Here is a 27,126-nt window from a genome sequence, read left to right as displayed (position 1 = left end):
ATTCCTTATAATAAAGAAGTAAATGTGTTTCCCTGAATTCTGTGAGCTGCTCCAGAAAATTAATCAAACCCAAAGAGGAAATTCCTAGGAACCTTAACTTCAAGCTAGTTGGTCAGAAGTTTCAGAGGCCCAGACTTACAACTGGTATAGAGGAGACAGTCTTGGGGACCGAGACCCAACTCCTGGGGTCTGACGCCATCTCTAGGTAGATAGTGTAAGAATTGAATTGGAGGACCTTTGGCTGGTGTCCACTGCTTAAAGCGTGGCAACCAACCCCCAACATATTTGGTCATAGAAGTCTTCTGTGTTGATTGTTGTGGTGTGAGAGTGAAGACACAGTTTGAGAGAGTTTCTCCCTACACAGCCACTGATCGCACACTTTAGGATGGCTAAGGTGATGAAGTTTGTGTTATGTACATTTTATGACAATAAAAAATAATTACTCAACAACTTCCAGCTCCAGCCATGATGGAAAGCCCCATTCCTCCTAGATCCTCCCTCTTACAATTTAAAAACATAAAACAAATAAATTAAGATTGAATCCTGAAACATGTTCAAGTAACCCATAGGAAGGTACAAAAAAGAGAGGCAGAGGAACAGGAAATAGAGGAAACAAAAAGAAAAAGTAGGGGGGCAGATATAAGTCCTAACATATCAACAATTCCCTTAAATGTAAGTGGTCTAAATATACGAATTAAAAAACAGAAATTTGCAGAGGGGATAAAAATAAAAACATGTTCCAACAATATGCTATCTATAAGAAATTCACTTCAACTTCAATTACACAGGTGGCTTGAAAGCAAAAGAAAGGGGAAAAGATACACCATGCATTCATTAAACAAAAAAGAGCAAGTCTTGGCTATATTAATATCAATGCAATTAGTAATCCTTGTTTTTAAACCACAATTTTAAAATTTCACTAGAAACAGCCTTGAAGAGCCTCTCTGTTTCAAGAATGCTGACATCTGCCAAAGGCTTTGCAGCCCTGTCTCAGACTGGCTCAGTCCACCTAAGGCCAGGTCATGCAGATTTGTCTCCCATTAGATGTGAAGAAACAAAGTGAAAGTCTCCCTTAACCTGCTCTTCTGCCCTCCCCACAAACCAATTAAAATAACATTGAGTCATTTTTCTACCTTTGTAGTGACGGAATTTTAATGATGAATAATACTGTGTGAGGACTTTGAAAAAAGTATATGCTCATAATACTGATAGGAACAAAAATCGATAGAGTGTTTTTAGCAATTTGACAGTATCTATACACAGATGCTCCTTGACTTACAATAGGTTGTGTTCTGATAAAACTACTGTAAGTTGAAAATAATCTTCAGTCAAAAATGCATTTAATACACCTAACCTACTGCACATCATAGCTTAGCCTAGCTTTAACATGCTCAGAACAACTACACTAGCCTACAGTTAGGCAAAATCATCTAATTTAAAATCTATTTTATAATAAATGTTGAATATATGAGGTAAGAGTATCATACTACTTACCACTAGAGCTCTGGAAAAAGACCAAAATTCAAATTCAAAGCACAGGTTCTATTAAATATGCATCACTTTCACATCATTGTATAAAGTTGAAAAATAATAAGTTAGACCATTGTAAGTCAGGACCATCTGTAATCTATATAATAACTTTTAAATGTGAATATCCTTTGACTCACCAATTCTACTTCTAAAGTATTTCTTTTTCTAAAGAAATACTTTGGCATTTATACAAAAAGATGTCCATTGCAACAAAATATTGGTAACATCAACAGAGGAATGAGCAAATACATTATGGTACATTCTTCTGTGGAATACTATGCAGCAGTTAAAAAGAAAGAAGTAAATTTATAGGTACTAAAATGTTAAAGTAAGCAAAATGAAAACCAGGCCTGAAGAATCCTTGAGCAGACAAAACTGGTTATGCCTCATCCTAACCTTGCTTGATTTACAAGCATAAGAGAAACTTGAGCTATATTTTATAAATGCTCAGCCAATCTGAAGTAGCCAATAAACCTATGTAACTAGGGGCTTTCCAAAGGGATAGACCAAATAAGGCTATCTGTAGGTTTAACTGTAACCAATCAAATATTTTATTTGCTTTACTTCTGTGTTCACCCTATAAAAGCTGCCCTCTTGTGTTCCCTCCATGGAGCTCCTAAGCCACTTCTGGTTTGGAGCTGTCCCATTCATGAATCATTGTTTCCTCAGATAAACTCTAAAATTTTATTGTGCCTCAGTTTACTTTATAACAACCATAAGTAGGGCTTTAGAACACATTTTTATTGATTTATACTGTTTCACTTGTGGTGTATAAAAAATTCCTACTTATAATAATGGTTTAAAATTTCAAATTTATTAGTGCTATAAAATTGCTACACTATTGCTAGTAGTGATATATTATTTCACTTATCAGCACATGACACCTGGAATAGACTGATTATATTTGAATACCCAGAGCATCTTAGAGTCTAGTACATTATATTTACTCAAAAATTGTTTAATTAATTAATTGATGAAACAGGCTAGCAATTTCAAACCTCTCTCCAACTCCAGTTCTTCGATTCTAACTGGAGAAAAACTATCCTTATATATAAAATGTTCATGACAATACCTATCTCAGAGAGCTGCTATGATGACAAAGTATCCAAAATTGTTGGGGCGAGGGGCATTGTAATTTGGTAGACACATTCCAGGGGCTATTTGTTCTGTTGCTACTCTTCATTGGAAAAAAACTACTTCTCTACAAAATTCAGACTTGCTCTGAGAAGTTTCAGAGAGCTAATTTCAGTGTGTATGAAGGAGGAGGGGCAGGGGGTAAAGGAAAGACAGGTGGAAGTGTCAAACATTAAAACCACTGCTGTAGTTGAGAACAAAGCGGGAGCTGATGGTCAGCACTGAGCATGAGTGCTGGACTTCTTAAAAAAGCAATGGTCATCTTACGGAAGCTCTCACATTTGTTAAATGCTTTAAGCACACACAGTGTATTTGATCCTCACAACCAGGAAACTCTTGAAATCCAGCCTCCAGAGACGTTCTAATCCAGTTCTCTCATCTGACTGTCATTCTTTGATCATGCTTGATGGAAAACTAGATTGCAAACTTTTAAAAATTACTAGGGCAGAGGGAATTTATAAATTTGTAGATTAGTTTCCTGAAGGTGCCATAGCAGATGACCGCATATGGAGTGCCTTAAAAAAGCAATAGAAATTTATTCTCTCACAATTCAAGAGGCCAGAACATGGTATCAAGTTGGCAGCAGGGTGGGCTCCTTCCAGAGGCTCTGGGAGAGAACCTGGTTTGGCTTTTCTCCTAGCTCCTGGTGGGTGCTGGAAATCCTCAGCATTCTTTTGCTTATAGATGCATTGCCTTATTCACCTCCATCTTCACATCATCTTTTCTGTTTTTTCTTTTTCTTCCCTGTGTCTTCTCCTCTTATATAAGGACACACACTTTGTCATTGGATTTAGGTCGCACCCAGATAATCCAGGGTGATTTCATCCTGAGATTCCTAGCCTAATTATATCTGCAAAGCACCTTTTCCCAAATAAGGTCAGATTCAGAGGTTCCGGGTGAACATAGCTTTGGGGACGGGGGCACTCAACTCACTACAGTTTGTTTGGATGATTTTGATTTTGGAAGAAAGCTACTAAAGCAGAAATATAAACAACAGAAGTAAATGCAAAAGATAAACTGAATGGAAATAAAAGCTAAAAATAGAAAATGGGCAGTTTCATGTGCAGTTTCAAGCTGACAGATTTAAGGAGTCTGTGGTATCTGTTTCAGAACTTTGTGATATCCTTTTAAAGAAGCTGACTCAAGCTTGGAACTAAAATGTTTACCACTTACCAACCAGAGCATACCACCCTCCCAGTGTCTTTTCCTGGAATTTAGGAATTTATAAAAAACAAATTTATATCCTGGAATTTCTAAAAAACAAATATTCATGACTGTAATATACTGAGATATAATTACTTAAGAGGAAAAAGCATAAAGAAGCAATTCAACAGAGTTTGAAGTGTGATCTACTAAATTTAGACTGTTTCCAGTAAGGTGGTGAGCTAAATACATCAACAGATTCTCTTGTTTAAAACAACTAAAAAAAAAAACAATAAAACCTGATGAAAATCTTAAAAGAGCCCATGAAAGTAAGAAAGTAAGGAATTCTCAAATCAGGGACTAAGTGAAGACGAGTCACTGTAGGGAAGCTGTGAGAGGCCTGGAGCCAGCCGTTTGCCAAATGAGAAAAGCGAGGAAGAAGAGATTGAGCTTTGTATTTTGTGACCTCAAAGGCACCGAAGACACAGCCCAGGGTCTGCCCACGTTGTGGAGTGTGTTAAAAGAAAGCGAAATTCCCCTCATTGAATCATTACTGGTCAGCAAAATTAAACTGTGTCTAAAAGGAGATCTTCCGCAAAAAAAGTTGGGATCATAATGGGTTAAACCATCTATTTTTAGAAAGAACTAGAAATAAACCCATAATAGTCTCCAACACCGCACCTCTCCCTTCTTACCTCCAGCTCCAAAGAAAAGAAAATCTATGAGCTCAAATTTTAGTGCTAAGCAGAAATGAGAAAAGAAACAGCCTTCTAAATACTAAAAACCAGAGAAATCTAGTCTTTATGCGTGTTTGTAGCTTGAATTTACACTACCTGAGAGAACTGGAGAAAAGTCTTGCTGAACATTTAATTTAGAGGCCCCTGGACTAACAGTTCCCGTAAATGTAGAAGGGGAAAATTCTCTTTGAAGGACCCCATCTTTAAGCTAGCTAATGAGAATTTCTGTAAGTAAAATTCCAAACCATGAAGCAGCTCATGGTACAAAATAATTAAACAGCCAAGGCACAATGAATAAGAGCTAGCAAAAACAACAGATTATATACACATAAAACAGACCCACAATAGTATGGTTAATATTATGATCAATTCTATACACCTGAGCCTGAAATATGCCTGTTTATATGCTTGTATCTACTATATGAGAAAGATATAGAAAAAGATTCTAACCAGGAGAAAGCTGATATAGCCATATTAACTATTAACATATTAACTAAGAGAAAGATAAATCCATCCTCTTTTAAGCAACAAATATTACCAGAGAAAAGGAAGTTAGTTAAGCTGCTGCAGTGCACAAAGGGGCCGCCCAGAGTAACATGGTGGCCACTCAGCAGGCATCCCCAGCCCTCATCCTGTCTCCCCGGACCCCCTCACCCCAACTCCCCATTTTCTCCAGCTGGGAGGTGGCCTCAGGCTCCCTCGCCTGCCCCTTCCCTGTCCTCATCCTGGTCCCAGGGGTTGGAGGGAACACCACTTGCCTCCCACCAAAGCTCCAAAGAGAACCCACAAGGAATTGAATGACCTGGCACAGGACCCCCCGTTCCAGCAGAGTGTTCAGCCAGTCCTGTTGGAGATGGCATGTCCCACTGGCAAGCTGCAATAAGAGGTGAAGTGACAGTCCCTATCAGCGTGGAATTTTTTTCTTGCAATTCATTTCCCAACAGACTACCCCTTTAAACCCCCTAAGGTTGTATTTACAGGAATGTATTATCTAAATGTGTTTTGATATTCTATGGTCACAGTGGTCTCCAGCACTATTTCAAAAGTGCCCTTGAACATTTGTTCCCTATTGTGTGATTCCAATCCACATGATCCTCTAGTGACTGAGGTTGCTGAGATCTACAGAAAGGATAGAGAAAAGTATAGCAGAATAGCTCAGGGATGGACTCAAAGTATGCCAGGTAATTAAAGAAATTGAATATCCTCTACAAATAAACAGGGGCACTCTGAAAGAGAAAGTCCTTTTAGGCTGGGCATAATGGCTGATACCTATAATATCAATACTATGGGAGGCTAAAGCAGGAGGATTGCTTGGGCCCAGGAGTTCAAAAGCAGCCTGGACAATGTAGTGAGACACTGTCTCTACAAAAAAATTTAAAAATTAGCCAGGCATGATGGCATGTGCCTTTGGTCTCAGCTACTCAGAAGTCTGAAGTGGGAGGCACCCTTGAGTCCAGGAATTCAAGGCTGCAGTGAGTCATGATAGTACCACTGCACTCTTGCCTGGGTGACAGAGCAAGGCCCGGTCTCAAAAAAAAAGTTCTTTTGATTTCCATTTTACTGCCTTCCATGAGTACATACCTCACCCTGCCCTGTATATACAACCTGATACAGCAATGCTGCATGTTGCACATACTTGGAACAACATACTAGAAATGCTGTACATCTGTACCAACATTGCCTCCTAGCAGAGAAGTGTGTGTGTGACAAGCCAATTCTACAGGCATAGCCTAGGTGTGAGACTAAAAGCTTTCCTCATTGACTTAAATTTGGATAACAGTGAGGGGTGGTGGGTATGATGTGTGCTTGGATGGAGGAGAAAAGCTCTACTCACCTGTAGGAGACTGTTTTTCAGTAGAATCCATCTATAGTCAAGACAGTTGTGAAAAGTAAAGTGAACTGAAGCTGTTTCTGTATTCATTTTATTGCAAAGGAGCTACATCTTAGGTAAAAATTATGACCAACCAGATTAAACTCTACCCACATCCTGTATTTTAAGGTCTAAGTTTAACTGGACAACATTTATATGGATTGGAGCTATTAGTACATCAAATGTGATAGGTTTTTCTGTTGTTTGGAATAGTTTCAGAAGGAATGGTACACCTGCTCCTCTTTGTACCTCTGGTAGAATTTGGCTGTGAATCCATCTGGCCTTGTTTTATACGGTTGGTAGGCTATTAATTACTGCCTCAATTTCAGAACTTGTTATTGGTCTATTCAGGGATATGGCTTCTTCCTGGTTTAGTACTGGGAGGGTGTATGTGTCCAGCAATTTATCCATTTCTTCTAGATTTCTAGTTTATTTGTGTAGAGGTGTTTATAAGTACTCTGATGGTAGTTTGTATTTTTGTGGGATCACTGGTGATATCCTCTTTATCATTTCTTATTGTGTCTATTTGATTCTTCTCTCTTTTCTCCTTTATTAATCTAGCTAGTGGTCTATTTTGTTTATCTTTTCAAAACACCAGCTCCTGGATTCATTGATTTTTTTGAAGTGTTTTTTGTGTCTCTATCTCCCTCAATTCTGTTCTGATCTTAGTTATTTCTTGTCTCCTGCTAGCTTTTAAATTTGTTTGCTCTTGCTTCTCTAGTTCTTTTAATTGTGATGTTAGGGTGTCGATTTTAGATCTTTCCTGCTTTCTCTTCTGGGCATTTAGAGCTATAAATTTCCTTCTTAAGACTGCTTTAGCTGTATCCCGGAGATTCTGGTATGCTGTGTCTTTGTTCTCATTGGTTTCAAAGAACATCTTTATTTCTGCCTTCATTTCGTTATTTACCCAGTAGTCATTCAACAGCAAGTTGTTCAGTTTCCATGTAGTTGTACGGTTTTGAGTGAGTTTCTTAATCCTACATTCTGATTTGATTGAGTCTGAGAGACTGTTAAGATTTCCATTCTTTTGCATTTGCTGAGGAGTGTTTTACTTCCAATTATGTGGTCAATTTTAGAATAAGTGCTGTGTGGTGCTGAGAAGAATGTATATTCTGTTGATTTGGGGTAGAGAGTTCTGTAGATGTCTATTAGTTTCAGTTGGTCCAGAGCTGAGTTCAAGTCCTGAATATAATCCTTGTTAATTTTCTGTCTCATTGATCTAATATTGACAGTGGGGTGTTAAAGTCTCCCACTGTGTGTGGGAGTCTACATCTCTTTGTAGGTCTCTAAGAACTTGTTTGATAAATCTAGGTGCTCCTGTATTGGGTGCATATATATTTAGGACAGTTAGCTCTTCTTGTTGCATTGATCCCCTTACCATTATGTAATGCTCTTCATTGTCCTTTTTGATCTTTGTTGGTTTAAAGTCTGTTTTATCAGAGACTAGGATTGCAACCCCTGTGGGTTTTTTGCTTTCCATTTGCTTGGTAAATATTCCTCCATCCCTTGATTTTGAGCCTATGTGTGTCTTTGCATGTGAGATGGGTCTCCTGAATACAGCACACCAACAGGTCTTGACTCCTTATCCAATTGCCAGTCTGTGTCTTTTAATTGGGGCATTTAGTCCATTTACATTTAAAGTTAATATTGTTATGTGTGAATTTGATCCTGTCATGATGCTAGCTGGTTATTCTGCACATTAGTTGATGCGGTTTCTTCATAGTGTCATTGGTCTTTCTATTTTCATGTGTTTTTGCAGTGGCTGGTACTGATTTTTCCTTTCCATATTTAGCGCTTCCTTCAGGAACTCTTTGTAAGGCAGGCCTGGTGGTGGCAAAATTCCTCAGCATTTGCTTGTCTGGAAAGCATTTTATTTCTCATTCACTTGTGAAGCTTAGTTTGACTGGATATGAAATTCTGGATTGAAAATTCTTTCAGAATGTTGAATATTGGCCCCTACCCTCTTCTGGTTTTTAGGGTTTCTGCAGAGAGATTTGCTGTTAGTCTATGGGATTCCATTTGTAGGTTACTTGACCTTTCTCTCTGGCTGCTCTTAACATTTTTTCCTTCATTTCAACCTTGGAGAAATCCGCAATTATGTGTCTTGAGGTTGCACTTCTCAAGTAGTAGCTTAGTGATGTTCTCCGTATTTCCTGAATTTGATTGTTGGCCTGTCTTTCTAGGTTGGGGAAATTCTCCTGGATAATACACTGAAGAGTGTTCTCCAACTTGGTTCCATTTTCCCTGTCACTTTCAGGGACCCCAATCAATCGTAGGTTTGGTCTTTTCACATAGTCCCGTATTTTTTGGAAGCTTTGTTTGTTCCTTTTTGTTTTTTCTCTAATCTTGTCTTCACGCCTTATTTCACTAAGTTGATCTTCAATCTCTGATATCCTTTCTTCCCCTTGATGGATTTGGCTGTTGATACTTGTGTATGGTTCATGAAGTTCTCATGCTGTGCTTTTCAGCTCCATCAGGTCATTTATGTTCCTCTCTAAACTGGTTATTCTAGTTAGCAGTTACTGTAACCTTTTGTCAAGGTTCTTAGCTTCCTTGCATTGAATGAGAAATGCTTCTTTAGCTCAGAGGAGTTTGTTATTACCCACCTTCTGAAGCCTACTTCTGTCAGTTCATCAAACTCATTCTCTATCCAGTTTTGTGCCCTTGCTGGAGGAGTTGCGATCATTTGGAGAAGAAGAGGCATTCTGGTTTTTGGAATTTTCAGTGTTTTTGTGCTGGTTTTTCCTCATCTTTGTGGATTTATCTGCCTTTGATCTTTGAGGCTGATGACGTTTGGATTGGGTTTCTGTGTGGGGGTCCTTTTTGTTGATGCTGATGTTGTTGCTTTCTGTTTGTTAGTTTTTCTTCTAATGGTCAGGCCCCTCTGCTGCAGGTCTGCTGCCATTTGCTGGAGGTCCGCTCCAGACCCTACTTGCCTGGGTATCACCAGTGGAGGCTGCAAAACAGCAAAGATTGCTGCCTGCTCCTTCCTCTGGAAGCTTCGTCCCAGAGGTGCCCCATCCTGATGCCAGCCAGAGCTCTCCTGCATGAGTTGCCTGTCAACCCCTGTTGGGAGGTCTCTCCCAGTCAGGAAGCATGGGAGTCAAGACGCACTTGAGGAGGCAGGCTGTCTCTTAGCAGAGCTCAAGAGCTGTGCTGTGAGATTCACTGCTCTGTTCAGAGTCAGCAGGCAGGAACGTTTAAGTCTGCTGAAGCTGCGCCCACAGCCACCCCTTCTCCCAGGTGCTCTGTCCCATGGGAGATAAGAGTTTTATTTATAAGTCCCTGACTGGGGCTTCTGCCTGTCTTTTAGAGATGCCCTGTTCAGTGAAGAAGAATCTAGAGAAGCAGTGTGGCCACAGCTGTTTTGCTGTGCTGTGTTGAGTTCTGTGCAGTCTAAACTTCCAGGCCTCCTTAGCACTGTCAGGGGAAAACTGCCTACTTAAGCCTCAGTAATGGCTGATGCCCCTCCTCCCACCAAGCTTGATCTTCCAAGGTCAACTTCAGACTGTTGTGCTGGCAGTGAGAATTTCAAGCCAGTGGTTCTTAGCTTGCTGGGCTCCATGGGAATGGGACCCACTGAGCCAGACCACTTGGCTCCCTAGCTTCAGCCCCCTTTCCAGGGGAGTGAACAGTTCTGTTTTGCTGTGATTCCAGGCGCCATTGGGGTATGAAAAAAAAAAATTCCTGCAGCTAGCTTGGTGTCTGCCCAAACTAGCTCTTATTTTTCTTATGCTCTTAATCGCTTAGGTCTAAGTGTACATAAGGGTGAAAATCCGTTTGATAGAAATACTTGTGTAGATTTAAAGATCCAATTGCTCCTCTGGAGCTAATCTGTGTAATAAATTGATTACTAAACTGATTACATATTTTAAAAGGTGGCAGATATACAAAGAATTTCTACAACTCAAGAATAAAAATATAAGCAACACAAGTTTTTAAAAAACAGGCAAAAGATTTGAATAGACATTTCGTCATAAATGTCTATTTTTAAAAACAGGCAAAAGATTTGAATAGACACATGGCCAGTGGGCACATAAAAAAGTATCCAACGTCGTTAGTCATTGGAGTTAGTTTTAGTCAATTAAAACCAAAAGTGAGTAGAAAACAAAAGCATTAAGAATGACTTATATATTTCCATTTTTGGCCAAAATGCAGTAAGAGAGAACAGATTTATCCTCCTCTCTGAAACAACAACAACAAAAAGACAAATACATGAAACAGCGATTCTTAGAACAAATTAGACAATGAAGAATGGTGATCTCCAAGAAATAGGAAATAAATGAGGTAAGCTAATGATTGCCCCAGTATACTATTTGGAGGAAGTTTTTTCAGGTCACAGGGCAGGGAAGAGGCACCTTTGTGGAGGTGTCCTGGAGCTGAGGAGATAGCCGCGAGTCTGGAGAGTGAGATGGCTAGAGTGCCCAGGGCAGAGTACCAAAGACATGAGAGCCTCCCTGGGAGAACTTGAAGACCTGCAGAAGGTCCCCCTCAAACAGTCAGCTAAGTGCTGATCAGTGCATGCGTGTGGGAAAACACCCAAGGTCAGGGGAAGAATCACTAAATTCACATGAGGAAACAATCATCAGAGCTCACATAGTGCTAGAAAGGGTGAAAACCTGTGACTCTGTCTCCTTGGAACGCCATGCTCCATGACAGTCACACACAGATCACTCTCTGCATACCCAAGACTTAAAAACGTCTGTGAAATTGAACCGCTAACTCAGCAAGTGTTTCAGCAGGTAAGTCAACTGTGTACCAAGCACTTGGAGCCATTAATAACACCCTACCAACCTAACTCAAAGTGTTGCTCAGGAATGTCTCTCTTAAGCGGGAACACCTCTCCGTACTCGTCAAATGCTCACTACCACTAACCCACCATCCCCCAAAAGCTCCCTCCACACCAGCCATCTTTCTGGGTACTCCTCCTAGTCTGCCACCCCTAAGCCCTGGGACTTTTCCTTCCTGCTGTTTCCCATCAATACTGCCCTGTCTCATTCCTTCAGGACCTGGTCCCTCTGCTACTCAAAGTGGCAGCAATCCTTCTCATGGCCTAATCTGGGCAAATGAGTGAGAAGCTAGGAAGAGTTAAAGTGATTTCACCCAGTCACTGTCCTTCTCAGTGCAATGCATTATGTAGTAGCAATAGAGGCTATCAGGAAACACATGATCTCAACACAGAATAGCTGCCATGTGGATGTTGCTGGTATGCTAGCAAACACAGCGAGGAAGAGTTTGGAGCAAGCAGGCTTGACCATGCCCCCTTAAATCCCATCAAAGACAAAGTGACTTCTTTTTTCTCTACACAGAATCCACCCCTGGGAAGATGCAGGGCAGTCACAGAGCATTTCACAGGTGTTGGGGGAATGTCCTATGTGTTTGGGGAAAAGAAAAGGAAGATAGGAAGGAGGAAAATATAAAGGAGGTTCAGTCAACAAACACTAGTTGAATATTCTACATATGCCAGGCACTGCTCTAGGTTCTGGGGTTATACCAGTGAACAAATGGGTTTGTTCCTTTTATACCAGTGGTCCCCCAAATTTCCCCACCATGGAAATTTCCACCTTGGAAGACACAGAACTTTGAATGTGTCTTTGTAAGAAGTTTCCCAGGTAAGTTGGATTGTCAGGCAATTTGAGGAACCACTATTGAAGCAACAGTTGAGATTCTTCTCATTGATCAAAAAAGCAACCTACAATACTCATGGCTGTTGACCTTTGGAAAACAATTGTATTGAATATCGAGGTGCTATCTTTCTTCACACTGTCTACCAAAGGTTTGCTTTGGTGTCCTCCTAATCCTTCTCCAAACACTGAGGCCTCTCCCAATCTACTCCATATACTTATGCTTTGGGTATCAGGCCCCACCTGTACCTCTTAGAAAGTTCACCGACTCCCAATTATTTATCAGTTTCCTCACCACATGCCCATCAATTATATTTAGCAATATAATATGTACTGAGGACTTTCGATAAGAGGTATGTTCCTTCTGATTTATACATATTTTCTCAAGTCACCCTAAAAACTATGTAGCAAGTATTATCCTGCAGAAGAGGAAATTGAGACAGATTATATAACATGACCATTGTTATTGAGAATGAGGTCATTCTTCATGTATTAACATGACCTTCCATCTTCTACTGTGCCTCCATCATACTGATTAATACCTTAAGTTTTGAAATTGAGAGAGAGGGAGAAGAAGAGGGAGAGAAAAGGAGAGAGATCCAGAGGAAATTTGGAAAAGAGAGAGGGAAAGGCTCTTAAATACAATACCTCTTCCATTTACTTGATATATGAACTTCATCTCTTAAAGTCTCTTTTCCACATCTGCAACAGAGAAATAATGACTCCTACTCTATGTAGGTTGTGGGGTTTACATGAGGTTATGAATATAAAGCTTCTCATATTGCACTTGCCACATAAGCTTAAGTATGTGATAATAACAGCCCTATATCTATATACTCCGCTTTTTCTTCAGCTTTTTAAAATCAATATCTGACATTAAATTGTGGGGGGGGTGGGTGGGGTGTGAGTTATCTCTTTGTCCCACTGTATTTTTTTTTTTTTTTTTGAGACAAAGTGTCACTTTTGTTGCCCAGGCTGGAGTGCAACAGCCCTATATCTATATACTCCGCTTTTTCTTCAGCTTTTTTTAGTCAGTATCTGATATTATATTGTGTAGGGGGGGAGGGGGCGCGGGGAGGTATATTATCTTTCTGTCCCACTGCATTTTTTTTTTTTTTTGAGACAAAGTCTCACTCTTGTTGCCCAGGCTGGAATGCAATGGCATGACCTCGGCTCACTGCAACCTCTGCCTCCCGGGTTTAAGTGATTCTCTTGCCTCAGTCACACAAGTAACCAGGATTACAGATGTATGCCACCACACCCAGCTAATTTTTGCATTTTTAGTAGACACGGGGTTTCACTATGTTGGCCAGGCTGGTCTCAAACTCCTGACCTCAGGTGATCCGCCTGCCTCAGCCTCCCGAAGTGCCCATCCCGTCTCACTGTATCATAAGCTCCACACGAGAAGGAACTTTGCCACACTCACCCCTGTATCCACAGTGCTTACAATGATGGCTGGCTCCTAGCAGGCACACTTTCAGTATTTGTTGAATGGTTGTTATGACCATAATCTTCCCTACGGCACTAGTTGTCATGACCATAATCTTCCCTACAGCACCTCACTACAAACATAGTAGTTGCCCTACAAATGCTTTCTATGTGGTTTGCAGTAAATAGAACCCAAAACCCTTATTATCATACTATATTGCCACCCACTTCAGCTAAACTGAATGAATAACCTACTGGCTGGGGTAACCTATTTGAAGATACAGATCACAAAAACAAAGAGAGCATCTAACAAATACTGATTATTCATTACACTGCTTGCTTTCTATCCTGGCTCCTAGGAATAAACAAGTTCAGTGAATGTCATCCCTTCTAAGATGTATATTTAAACCTTTAAGCTGTCCTATATTTTTACAAATTTCCTAAAATAATATTGTATTATTTTTACAAACAAACAAAATTTTAATTGAGAAAAAAATAACAAATATAATAACCTAGCATGGAGAAAAGCACTGTACTCTAACCTGGGCAATAACGCGAGACCCTGTCTCAAAAAAAAGAAAAAAAGAGGGTATTTAAGGTCAAGTCAAATCTCCCTTGCTTTATCTCTGACATCTGTCCCTAGAGGCAGCCAAATGGTAGTTTGGCATTTATCAGGATGCCCATGATGTCAAATTCTTTCTTTTTGTGTTTGATGTTGCCAACCATTAATGTTCAATTCTATGATCTATTATTTCATTAGGGGCTTGTAAAAGGGCAAAACCCTATCACTTCTTTTTCATACATTAACTATCATCCTAAGATAAATTTCCCTTTACCTACAACTTGCTTACCCAGTTGTACAGTTTGCAAAGAATACACAATATTTTTTCTTTAATCATTTTTCAAAATAAGGAGTTGGTTTCCTATGACCCTCTAATTTGTTTTAGTTACATTATGAACATATTGTGTTAAACATATTTGATGAGTTTGAATCCACTCATTACTTGTATTAGTGCTCATAGCATCCCATTTTGGTCAGTGAGAAGCCTATTTTTTAACTGGCAAATAAAGTGTGTATATTTAGAGTATACATGACGTTTTGATATGTGCATACATTGTGGAATGGCTGAATAGAGCTAATTAACATATGGATTACCTCACATACTTATTTTCTGTGGTGAGAACACTTAAAATTTAATCTCAGCAATTTTCAAGTATATTTTAACTATAGTGAACACGATGTACAATAGATTTCTTGAATTTGTTTCTCCTGTCCAATTGAAATTTTATATCCTTTGACTAACATCTTCCCAATTCGCCTATCTCCTAGCCTTTGGTAACCATTACTCTACTCTCTGCCTTGATCCAGGCTGGAGTGCCGTGGCGTGATCTCCCCTCATTGCAAGCTCCGCCTCCCAGGTTCATGCCATTCTCCTGCCTCAGCCTTCCCAGTAACTGGGACTACAGGCGCCCGCCACCAAACCCGGCTAATTTTTTGTATGTTTTAGTAGAGACGGGTTTCACCGTGTTAGCCAGGACGGTCTGGATCTGACCTCATGATCCACCCGCCTCGGCTTCCCAAAGGGTTGGGATTACAGGCGTGAGCGACCGCGCCCCACTGAGTTTGAATTTTTAAAATCCTATATTGCTATGTTGAATGACGGTGCTCCCTCCAAAATTCATGTTGAAACTTAATCCCCATGCAACAGTATTAAAAGCTGTGGCCTCTGGAAGGTGATTCAGTCATGAGGGCTCTGCTCTCACAAATGGAATTCGCACACTTATAAAAGAGCTCAGGGTTGAAGAGAGAGTCCTCTTGCTCCTATGCTCTTCTGCCATGTGAGGAAACAGTGTTCCTCCCCTCCAAAGGATGCAGCAACTAGTTGCCATTTTGGAAGCAGAGATTGGGTCCTCACCATATATCAAACCTGCCAGTGTTTATCTTGAACTTCCCAGCCTCCAGAACCATGAGAAATAAATTCCTGTTGATAAATTACCAGTCTATGATATTTTATTATACCAATATGAAACAGACTAAGACATACATATAAATGCGATCATGCTGTATTTGTCTTTTTGTGCTGGCTTATTTCATTTAATATAATGTCCCTATTTTCATCTATGTTGTCACACATGACAGCATTTCCTTCTTTTTTAAAGCTGAATAGTATTCCATTTTTCTGATCCTTTTATTCACTGATAGACTCTGAGGTTGATTCCATATCTTGGCTATTGTGACTAATACTGCAATAAACATGGGAGTGCAGATATTCTCTTTTCAAATATCTCTCACACACTCACTCCAATTCCTTTGAATATATACCCATTAATGGGATTACTGGGTCATATGATAGCTCTATTTTTAATTTTTCAGGAAACTTCGTAGTGTTTTCCATAACAGCACCAGCAGTTTAAGGGTTCCCTTTCTTCTATATCCTCACCAACATTGTTACCTTTCATCTTGTTGATAATACCTATTCTAACAGGTGCGAGGTGGTAAGTAGGAAGCTGTTCAAGCTGGCCCTGGTGAGTCATTTTGAGATGACCCCAATAGTATTTGATATTTCCTTGCCTCTCCTATAACAAGATACTTCATGTTCTTTTATATTTTCTGTCCGACACCTTGAATCAGCTATTTCTCCTAAAAGTTTTGGTTCCCCTTGTTAGAAAAGGTGTCTGGAAACCACAATCTAGGTGCTAGAGGATAGATGTCAATTTGAGGCCGGCTCATGTCTGTAATCCCAGCACTGTGGGAGGCCAAGGCAAGTGGATCGCTTGACGTCAGGAGTTCAAGACCAGCCTGGCCAACATGGTGAAGCCCTCTTTCTACTAAAAACACACAAAAAAATTAGCCGGGTGTGGTGGCACACACCTGTAGTCCCAATGAGCCGGGATCATGCCACTGCACTTCAGCCTGGGCAACAGAGTGAGACTCCATCTCAAAAAAAAAAAAAAAAGAATGTCCATTTGCTCAATTTTGGATGCAGTAAAGAATTTCCTTCAAACTGTAAACAGTCGTAAAAGCACTTAGCACTTGATTATTTAGAAATTCATTATCTGGATCTCTTGCTTTTTATAAGTGCTTTTGTATCTGTGTCCTTTCTGAGACTAGGAGTTTAAAAACCATAACCTCTTCTTCACCAGTCCCGGGCCCAAAGTTTGTAACATGATAGACACTCAGAACATATTCATTGAATGAGAAAAATCAGGCTTTAGATGCTAAATGACCAGAAATGAGTTTCAAAAATATAAGAAACAGCAGCATAGTTAGAATAACCTGGTAGCCTCTGAGGACATTATTTTAATAGGGTCTACATTTGCTTGGCTGTTTAAATTCATGTTTACTTAAAAAGCAATTACTTTACAGACTTATGCTATATTTTTAAAAGGGCATTTTTGAGTTGGTTCAAAGGTTGTGGGTTATTTTTGACATTGTCTCCTCCAAAACCCACCCTTGACTAGCTCTAAAACAAAAGAGTTTCTATGAAAAGATACAAGTTTTAATTTTCTATTTAGGTCATCCTCAGAGAATTTCAACCTATGATGATTAATCAAACAGAGACAAAAAAGGGCAAAGCAGGTCTAAGATAACAGCAGATAGAGTGCAGCCCCTCCCTGCTGGGCAGGGAGTTGGCAGGGGTGGGGTACATGGCAAGTAAGCCGAGATGAGGTTCCTGGTTGGCTGGGTGGGGAAGTACAGGGATGGAATGTGCCTGTGAAGCTACTGATTGACCCTGGACAGTTTGCAGCCTTGAGTGGGAGGGGTAGGATCTGAAGAAGAGCAACAGAGGGCTTTGGAAGGAATTGGGGTAAGGTGGTAGAGGGGAATCTGGTTTCTTGTTAAGAGGCAGAGAAAGGATGGGCAAAAAAAATGGTCTTCCTGTCTTTCTCCAGTGCCTCATCTATTATAGCTTTCTGCTGAATTTTGCTCCTACAAACCCCGTCTTTGCTCTTTCTCCAGCTGCTCCTTTAATCTTTCTATTCCTCTTTCTGGCTGACAGCCTCTTTCTCTGATGGCATTTAATTGACCTTAACTCACAACAGAAGAATAAACTTTTTGCTCACTAATGGCAAAAATCCAACTCTGGCTACTTACGGCAAAAGACAGGTTAGTATAAGAAGCTTGGTAGCAATGAGAATCTGTAGGCAAACTAAGAGAATGGGCCTTGGAGATTGGCAGGATCCGGGGTAGCTCTAACAACTAGTAAGTGGGAGCCAAAGGATTGGTTTCCCAGAAGGAACAGTCTGGTCAAGGATGTCACTGCTGGGGTAAACCGTTTGTGAAAATCTCAGTGACCTCCCTCAGCCAGGTCATGAGAAGGAGCTTATAATGTAAGAGGCAGACCACTGGATTTCCTCTCCCACGAAGGCTGTACATGATAGGATGGACATGTATGGAAATCAGCAGTGCTATTAAAAAGAGGTAGCGAATGCCCAGCAGCCACAAAAAAAAAAAATAAAAAATAAAAAAAGAAAGAAAGAAAAAGGTTTTTTTACTCAAAGACATCAACTTATTATCACAATTACTTAGTGGTTCAAATCCTGCGATTTCTTTCTTAATTTCTTAAATTTGCAAAGTTAGTGCTCTCAGTGTCTTAAAAACAATTTTTTTTTTAATTTTTAAAATTAAAAACATATGTCCTCATTTTGTTTCTTTTCTTCCGATGAGTCAGTGACCTTAAGAATCCAAAGCTCTGCACCCCTGGACTAAGGCCAGGAGTGAAAATCCATTGCTAAGGTTAGTCAGCCCTGACAAAAAACACCCTTTTCCCTCTGGCCTTTTCATGACTTCTCTCCACCCCAGTAGAAACAATTAGCGATTGAAACTAAGTTGTTTGTTTTTCTTTTTTTCAACTTATTATGAAAATTTTCACAATATATGTAAAAATGTAGGGAGTATTATATAATGAAACTCCTCGAGCCAGCTTCAACAATTCATCTCTGCCCACACACCCTCACATCCGTGCACACAACCTCACACAATTTTGTCCTCCTTAGTTGCATGATTCTAAAGCCAACCCCAGACATATGATTTTATCCTGCAATATTTTATTGTTTCTCTAAAATATAAGGACTCTGAAGATCGATAACCATAATATCACTATCAAACCTAACACATTTATTAAAAATTATTTCCTATCCTCAAATAGCAAGTCAATGGTCAAGTTTCACCAGTTGTCTCATCTATTTCTGGATCAAATCAGGATCCAAACGTGGTCTGTACATTCTGGCCAAATTTTTAAGGAGATTACAGTAACTGCCCAAACTTTTATAGTCTCAGTTTGAAGTTTGAACACAGCTTTTTCTTTGTAATTATTTATTATTTTTTTTGAGACAGAATCTCGCTCTATTGCCCAGACTGGAGTGCAGTGGTGCTAGAGTGCACAGCCTCTGAGTTCAAGTAATTCTCGTGTCCCAATGACCCGAGCAGCTGGGATTACAGGCATGCACCACCACGCCCAGCTAATACTTGTAGTTTTAGTAGAGACAGGGTTTCAACACGTTGGTCAGGCTGGTCTCAAACTCCTGACCTCAAGTGACCCAACCACGTCAGCTTCCCAAAGTGCTAAGATTACAGACTTGAGCCACTCACGCCCACCCTATTTATTTCAATAGCTCTTCGGGTAACAGGTGGTGTTTGGTTACTTGAATACGTTCTTTAGTGGTGATTTCTGAGATTCTGGTGCACCCATCACCTGAGCAGTGTACACTGAACACAGTTTTTTCATTTTAGTTTTCTTTGGTAGTCTAAGCTCATCTATGTTCTGAAGCTGCCATAGTTTCAAGTGTTGAAGTGATTCAGTGTCCCTCAGCCCATATCTTCAGGTTAAAGAAGCATATCTTGCAATTTCATTAAGAAAAACTATCCAGGCCTTTTTTAAAATGCTATTATTATTTCTTCTCAAAGAGTAGAGAAAGTAGCAACTGTTTTCTAAAATGTAGAGTTTATTTACTGTAACATTGTTTATGGTGACTTCAGATTGGAACTAAAAAGGTCCACCAAGGAGCCTGGCTAAAGAGACTACCCTATGCCCAACCTATAGGAAACTATGCCACATTTAAAAATAATGAGGTCACTCTATCTGTAACAATGTGAAAATGCTAAATGCCCAGGTATATTGGTGAATACAAAAATAGTATGAATAATGTGTTCTATTTTTGCCTAGAAACAATGTGTTTCTAGATACACTTAAATCTCAAAGAATAAGCACCAAATCATGGGGGCAGGATGTAAAATTCTGGAGGAATTACACTTTCTACTTTTTAACATTTTTGTATCATTTAAATGCTTTATATACTAAGTGTATATTAGCTTTATAATGTGAAAAAATATACTTCTATGATGAAATATTATGTAACTTTATTATATAAATGATTTTCTTTCTTTCTGCAATCTTTCTGTAATATCAAAAATAATTTGGAGTTGACTCTACCACAGATACAATGTTATCAATTGGAAGAATATTTGAAGATACACCTTAATGATCTTCCTCAATTCACAACAGCAATATTGAACTATGATTCTATGACAGACACAGACATAAGCTTTATCCCATTTAATCTCCAGAATAAATACCACTGTCTACATTTTACATGTAAGGAAACTGAAGCTTAGAGTGACAAAGTCACTTGCTTAAGTCACAGCTAGGATTCAAACCTTGGTTTCTTTCATGCTGTGACCCACAACTTCACCCTTTATGCAGAGGTGTCCAATCTCTTGGATTTCCTGGGCCACAATGGAAGAAGAATTGCCTTGGACCACACATAAAACACACTAATACTAACAGTAGCTGATGAGCTAAAACAAACAAACAAAATATTGCAAGAAAATCTCATAATGTCATGTTTTCAGAAAGTTTATGAATTTGTGTTGAGCCACATTGAAAGCTATCCTGAGCTGCATGCAGCGTGTGGGCCACAGATTAGACAAGTCTGCTCTATAGCATACTGCCTCTACCCTACTAAATATAACAAATGTACCAAAAAAAAAAAAGCAATATTCCAAAATTCAAGGCCATCATCCTCTCATGTTTCTCTTCAGAGCCACTGTGTAGGGAGTTCCCAAGACCATGCAGCATCCCATGATTTGTTTGAGGGACTCGGCCCATAGTCATACTCATAGCCATGACTTATTGCAGTGAAATGATACAAAGCAGAATCAGCAAAGGAAAAAGGCACATGGGGCAAAGCATGGGGGAAACTAGGCACAAGTTTCCAGAGTCCTCTCTCAACAGTTACATGGGATGTATGTAATTCCCCTGGCAATAAGTTGAAAGCACACCTGTGAAATATTACCAAGCAGGAGAGACTCAGCACTCAGGGATTTTATTGGGGGCTAGTTATGTAGGCATCCTCTGCTTGGCACATACTCAAACCTTAAATTCCCACAAGAAAATCACGTGTTCACCATAACCACATTGTTCAAATAGCTTAGGTACAGTGAGCCACTCTACCAGTTAATCACGGGAAGCCTCCCACAACCTAAGTTCACAGATGCCAGCCTTATAATCAGACCTGTCAAAGAATAGCACTTGGGCCTTTATGCCAACTCTTTTCTGTATAGCCTCCAAACAATTATAAGGAGTCAAGTGCACAATGAAAATATAATTACATCAGCAGCCTCCAGCTTGTGTTCATAGTGAATATGGTAAAGCCACTCAGTATTATTTCTTTTCAGTAAATAACAATTTTCCTCCAGAGTCCTAGTGTCGTCCGTTTATAGGCCAGACAGCCCTTTCAAATCTACTTTTCTTAGCCAAAGGCACTGCAGTTCTTATCCCTTTCTTCACTTTTCACAGCGTCTTCCAAGGAAGTTTAAACACAAAATATCTCAAGGAAACAGTTTCCCCATGATGATAGCAGCGCCTATCTGATTGCCCATGCAGAGGAAGACCTTTGATATTTTGTTTCATTTTCAGTAACCGGTTGAAGGTTTTTTAAAAAGATTTGAGTGTAAGCTTCTTCATCACTATTATGACCTTCTCTTTGATATCCATTTCCAAGTCAATGACTTGTACTTAGAATGGCAGGTTTCCAAAGAAACGAGCCATGTGCCTGATCACTCAGAAAACACTGTTCCTCTCATGTTAATTTGCCATACTTGAGAAATTCTAGCCTGACTTTTAGGGTGATAACTTTTTACCCCGTGCTTTTTATATGAAATAAAGAACTTCATACCACCCAGCACCCACACCCAAGGTGTCTTGCACAGTGTCAATTTAAGATATGCTATCTGATGAATGTCATAATATGCTCAGAGTTAAGCAATTTGAGGTTTAGCTTATTGCCCAAAGCACTAGACCAACTTGTCTAGTCCACAGAGTTCTTTCCTTGTTTGCAAGTCGATTTCTACTGAAAATGATAAAAACAGAGGAGTGGAAGACTGACTATACTTATGAAATTAATAAAAATTCAAAAACTCAGTTAAGTTCTGGTAGTATTTATCCATGTTTTACTTATAAATGTAAAGGGTTGTATTTCTTCTTCATGTACATACTTGTTATAGCCATTACGAGTTAGATGTGTGTCTCTTTGGGTTTGGAAATTACTTAAGTTGCACAGGTACAGCCGTAGAGACTGACATAATTCCAGATACCACTTCATATTTGAATAAAAATTGGCAATATGTTTGAGGAGATGAACGCGCTTTGATGTGATGCCCTGACGGGAAAGTTTAACAAATATGTTGGGCAAATTTTTCTCTGTTCTACAATTTGTTTCAAATTTCTGTGATTGAATAATCCACAAAGATACTCAATTATCTTGAGTACCCATGTAATTTCTACCTGCGGAGTAACTGATATGACTTGGATATTTGTTCCTTCCAAATCTCATGTTGAAATGTGATCCCCAGTGTTGGAGGTGGGGCCCAGCGGAAGGTGTTTGGGTCATGGGGACAGATCCCTCATGAATGGTGTGGTGCCCTGACTGCAGTACTGAATGAGTTTTCATTCTGTTTGTTCACATAAGAGCTGGTTGTTTAAAAGAGCATGGCGTTCCTCCCTCTCTCTCTTGCTGTCTCTCTCACCATGGGACCTGCTCCGTCATCATCTTCTGCCATGAGTAAAAGCTTCCTGAAGCCTCACCAGAAGCTGAGAAGATAGATGCAGGTGCCATGCTTGAACAGCATGCAGAACTATGAGCTAATTAAACCTTTTTTCTTCATAAATTAGCCAGCCTCAGGTACTCCCCTTTATAGCAATGCAAAATGAACCCTGTAACTATGAATGAGCATATCAAAAACCTGCTATAAAAACGTGGATAATTTTGCCTACTATTTCTTAATTTATTTTGTGATCACTCACCTACTGCCTTATCATGTCTGTCTATTGCTTGCTAATGGTTTATATTCAGCTTTGTTGTTTAATGCTTCAGGCCTTTATCTGCTTTTTATCAAAACTTCCTAAGAACAGTGACTGTATTTTGATTGATCTGTGTTGAGCCCAGTGTTGAAAAGGTAGCTGGTACTTACTTACCTGTTTTCCTGCTTCATGGATGAATGCATGGATAAATGAATAAATAAATGGGTTGTGAGCTCTTAAAGAATGTGAACTAACTATATCTTCCACACAGTGGGGACTGGATCAACACTTCTGCCCTGAAGAAAAATATGAATCCTTATCTAAATTCAGAAATGTGGTTATGCCACGTTACTTCTCCACAATCAAAAATTCATAAGCAATCTTCATGTTTTAGAGATGCATGTTAACATTTATGACTGAAAATATTTAATGTTCGAGATTTTCTTCAAAATAGTGGAGGTAGGGGAAATGAAGGAATGAGTACAGGTAGAGCTAAAACAAGGTAGACCATCAGCTGACAAAAGTTGAAGCTTGGTATGTATTTGAAAGTTTTCATAATAAAATTTCATAGTGAACTTCACTCACCTAACCTGTTAATGGATGTTTATGTACCCATTCTAGTATGTTTTTCTCCCTGGAGAAGGGAGGTACTATTTATTGACTACCTACTATTGGAATATTTGTCATGTTTTCTGGCAACTTTTTAACAACTTTCATATATTTTGAGAATTCCCTACCATTGGAATCCCAGCCGCTCCAGTACAGAAGTCAAAAACTCACCTATTTAACCTCGTTTGTGGGTGGGATACAGGTATGGGACTTGGACTCTGTTGATCAGAACTACCTAGCTACGTCATCAAATTAAAAGAGTGACATGAATAAGGAGGTGCTGGTAAGAATCATTTCTCACCAGGATGGAAAGGAAGCATTCAGCCTTCAGAGGCAGCACTTGCTGAGAGCCCAGCAGTTGCATCCTATGTTCAGGCTTGTGTCCAGGCCCTGAAGCCTTCCTTAATATAAACTGGGACTTTGTTCCTGCTCCTCCACCTGGCATGGTTGTCCTGCCCTCAAGATTCTACTATTCTTTAACAAGTTTCTTTACCGCTTACACTAACTGAAGTAGGTTTGTTTTTTGCTTTTATAACTAAGTACCTTGACTAATATATCTACCTTATACCAAGTTTTTGATATTTAGTATCTCGTTTAAGCTGGAAAAAGTAACTCATTGAGACTTGAAAAGAAAGCAAGGGCTATATTATGAAAAACCTTACTGGCCAAGCTCAGTGATTTGAAACTTATTTTCCAAACCCAAAACGTCTAGAATGCCTCAGCACAAAGTAAAATCCTTACCCTGGCCACCAGGGCCATCCTTTGCTCATGCGCCTGCTCCTTTCCCTACCAAGCAGTTTGTGTGTGAGCATGCCCAACCCATTGGCTCACCAACCCACAGTTTAACAGCTCTCTTCTTGCTGTTATGGAGACAGATCTACAGACCACTGAAGAAAGTCACTGCAACTACCTATGCTAATCACTTTTGTCCTTCATTGTAAACATAAATGACCCCCTGTGGCAGGCAGAATAATAGTCCCACAAAGATGTCCATGTCCTAATCCTAATCCCTGAAACCTGTTTTATTATGTTATAACATAATATTTTGTTATTTATAACATAATATTATGTTATAACATAATATTTTATTGTAACATATTTTATTATGTTATAACATAATAAATTATTATGTTACATAGCAACAGGGAATTATGGTTGTTAATCAGCTGACCTTAAGATAGGGAAATTATTCTGGATTGTCTGGGTGGGTCCAATGTAATCACAAGGGTCCATGAAAGTGGAAGAGGAAGAAAAACAGGAGATCGGAATGATGCCATGTGAGATGGATTTGACCCGTCTTTGCTAGCTATGGTAATAGAGGAAGGGCCATGATCCAAGGAGTATGGGCAGTCTCTAGATGCTAGAAAGGCAAGGAAATGAATTATTCCCTTAGGATCTCTAGAAAGGAATATAGGCTTGCCAACACCTTGATTTTAGTCCGGTGAGAGACGTGTTGGATTTCTTACCTAAAAAATTGTGGACCAGTAAATGTACAATGTTTTAAATCACAAAGTTTGTGGTAATTTGTCACAGCAACCACAAAAAACTAATACAGCCCCAAGGACAAAAACCATTAGCATGAGAGAATTAACATAATACATACATTATATCTTGGAGAATGACTGAAATGGGACTTCTGATCTGTCAGATAATTATATTTTTAAGTATTACGATTGACTGTCGTTTCTATTTCCTAAAAAGAAAATAAAAATAAAGCTACTGCAGGTCAACAAAGTTACAGTAACGAACATAAAAAAGGGAAGATCCGGCATTGGCACTCAGCTAGTTGTGGGATCTAAGACTATCAACTTCTCTGAAGTATCGTTTTACCACGTGCAAAGTGAGGTTAATATCTGCCCTGGTTAATGCAGTGTTGATTGAATTAAATGTCTATACAGTAAATGCTATACAAAAACAAGGTATTTTAAAATTATTATTATTAATGCTAGCTTGTGGCTAAACCAATAGTGGAGAAACCACCTAAGCAATCATAGATTGCTGTTATTTGGAGACTATTCAGGTAACCTCATTATCACATTTCATACTGTACATTCAATAAATATTCTTGACAGGCATTCAATATAATGTATAAAATCTTAGGCTACGGATTCAGACAGACCTGAATTCTGTCTCTGAATGACATTAGGTAAATTGCTTTAATTCCTAATCTCTAAAATGTGAATAATAGAGTTGTTTTAAAAGTGAGATAATGTTAATAAAGCACCTAGCACAGGGCCTAGTACATATCAAAGACTAAACTGAATGGCAGCTATCATTATTTATATATATTATTAATAATGAACACGACACCAACCACTTTTGACCATTGAAGCAAGTTTTACACACATTCCATTTGAGTAGCACAGCCTCCTCCAGAAAGCAGCATGGTAAATTTATACCCATGTTTCAGATAAGAAAAATTATGCACAGAGCTGAGTGCGGTGGCTCACACTGTAATCCCAGCACTTTGGGAGGCTGAGGCAGATGGATCACTTGAAGCCAGGAGTTTGAGACCAGCCCAGCCAACATGGCAAAACCCCCTCTCTACTAACAATATGAAAATAAGCCAGGCACGGTGGCCTGTGCTACCAGTAATCCCAGCTACTTGGGAGGCTGAGGTGGGAGGATAGTTTGAGCCTGGGAGGCAGAGGCTGCCATGGGCCGAGATGGCGCCACTGCACTCCATCTCACTTTTGAGATGGCAAGACTCTGTCTCAAAAAGAAAAGAAAAATGGTGCACAGAAAGAATATATACCTTGTTGTAGTAAACTAGAGCAAGAACTAGGTCCACCTGAAAAGACTATGGGGAACTACAATAGCTAGAACAGTCTAGGAAGTAATTTCCTTTTGTGCAAATCAATGATGCTAGAAGACTAGCAGGAAATAATGAGGATCTCCAATATATTTTACTCTTAAATGGTATTCAGTAGGAAGACAGTGGGATACTAGAGAAGGAGAATTCAGGTATATTTAAAAGAGCCAAACTTCGTGCCTGTTATCCCAGCACTTTGAGAGGCTAAGGTGGATGAATCCCTTGAATCCAGGAGTTTGAGACTAGCCTGGGCAACATGGCAAATGGCTGTCTCTACAAAAAATACAAAGATTTGCCGGATGTGGTGGCTCATGCCTGTAATCCCAGCACTTTGGGAGGCTGAGGCTGGCGGATCACGAGGTCAGGAGTTCGAGACCAGCCTGACCAACATGATGAAATCCTGTCTCTACTAAAAATACAAAAATTAGCTGGGCATGGTGACGCGTGCCTGTAATCCCAGCTACTTAGGAGGCCGAGGCAGAAGAATCACTTGAACCAGGGAGGCAGAGGTTGCAGTGAGCTGAGATAGTGCTACTGCACTTCAGCCTGGGTGACAGAGTGAGACTCCATCTCAGAAAAAAAATAAATAAAACAAAAAATACAAAAATTAACTGGGCATGGTGGTGTGCTCCTGCATTCCCAGCTACTCGGGAGGCTGAGATGGGAGGATCACTTGAGCCCAGGCGGTCAAGGCTGAAATGAGTCATGAGCACACCACAGCACTCCAGCCTGGGTGATGGAGTATGACCCTGTCTCATTAAAAAATAAATAAAAATAAAAAAAGGGCCAGGCGTGGTGGTTCATACCTGCAATCCCAGCACTTTGGGAGGCTGAGGCAGGTGGATCACTTGAGGTCAGGAGACTAGCCTGGCCAACATGGTGTAACCCCATCTCTATTACCAAAAAAAAAAAAAAAAAAAAAATTAGCCAGGCATGG

General features: G+C 39.6%; 1 pseudogene; it reads left to right on the top strand.

Annotated features, from left to right (window-relative positions):
* The first annotated feature begins 5,325 nt into the window (after nt 1–5,325).
* LOC105529371 overlaps nt 5,326–27,126 on the top strand; it is a 28,014-nt pseudogene continuing 6,213 nt past the window's right edge.

This window comes from Mandrillus leucophaeus, unplaced genomic scaffold, assembly GCF_000951045.1.
Source record: "Mandrillus leucophaeus isolate KB7577 unplaced genomic scaffold, Mleu.le_1.0 Scaffold760, whole genome shotgun sequence".
In the NCBI taxonomy this organism is placed as follows: Eukaryota; Metazoa; Chordata; class Mammalia; order Primates; family Cercopithecidae; genus Mandrillus; species Mandrillus leucophaeus.
This window is presented reverse-complemented; position numbering and strand designations above follow the sequence as displayed.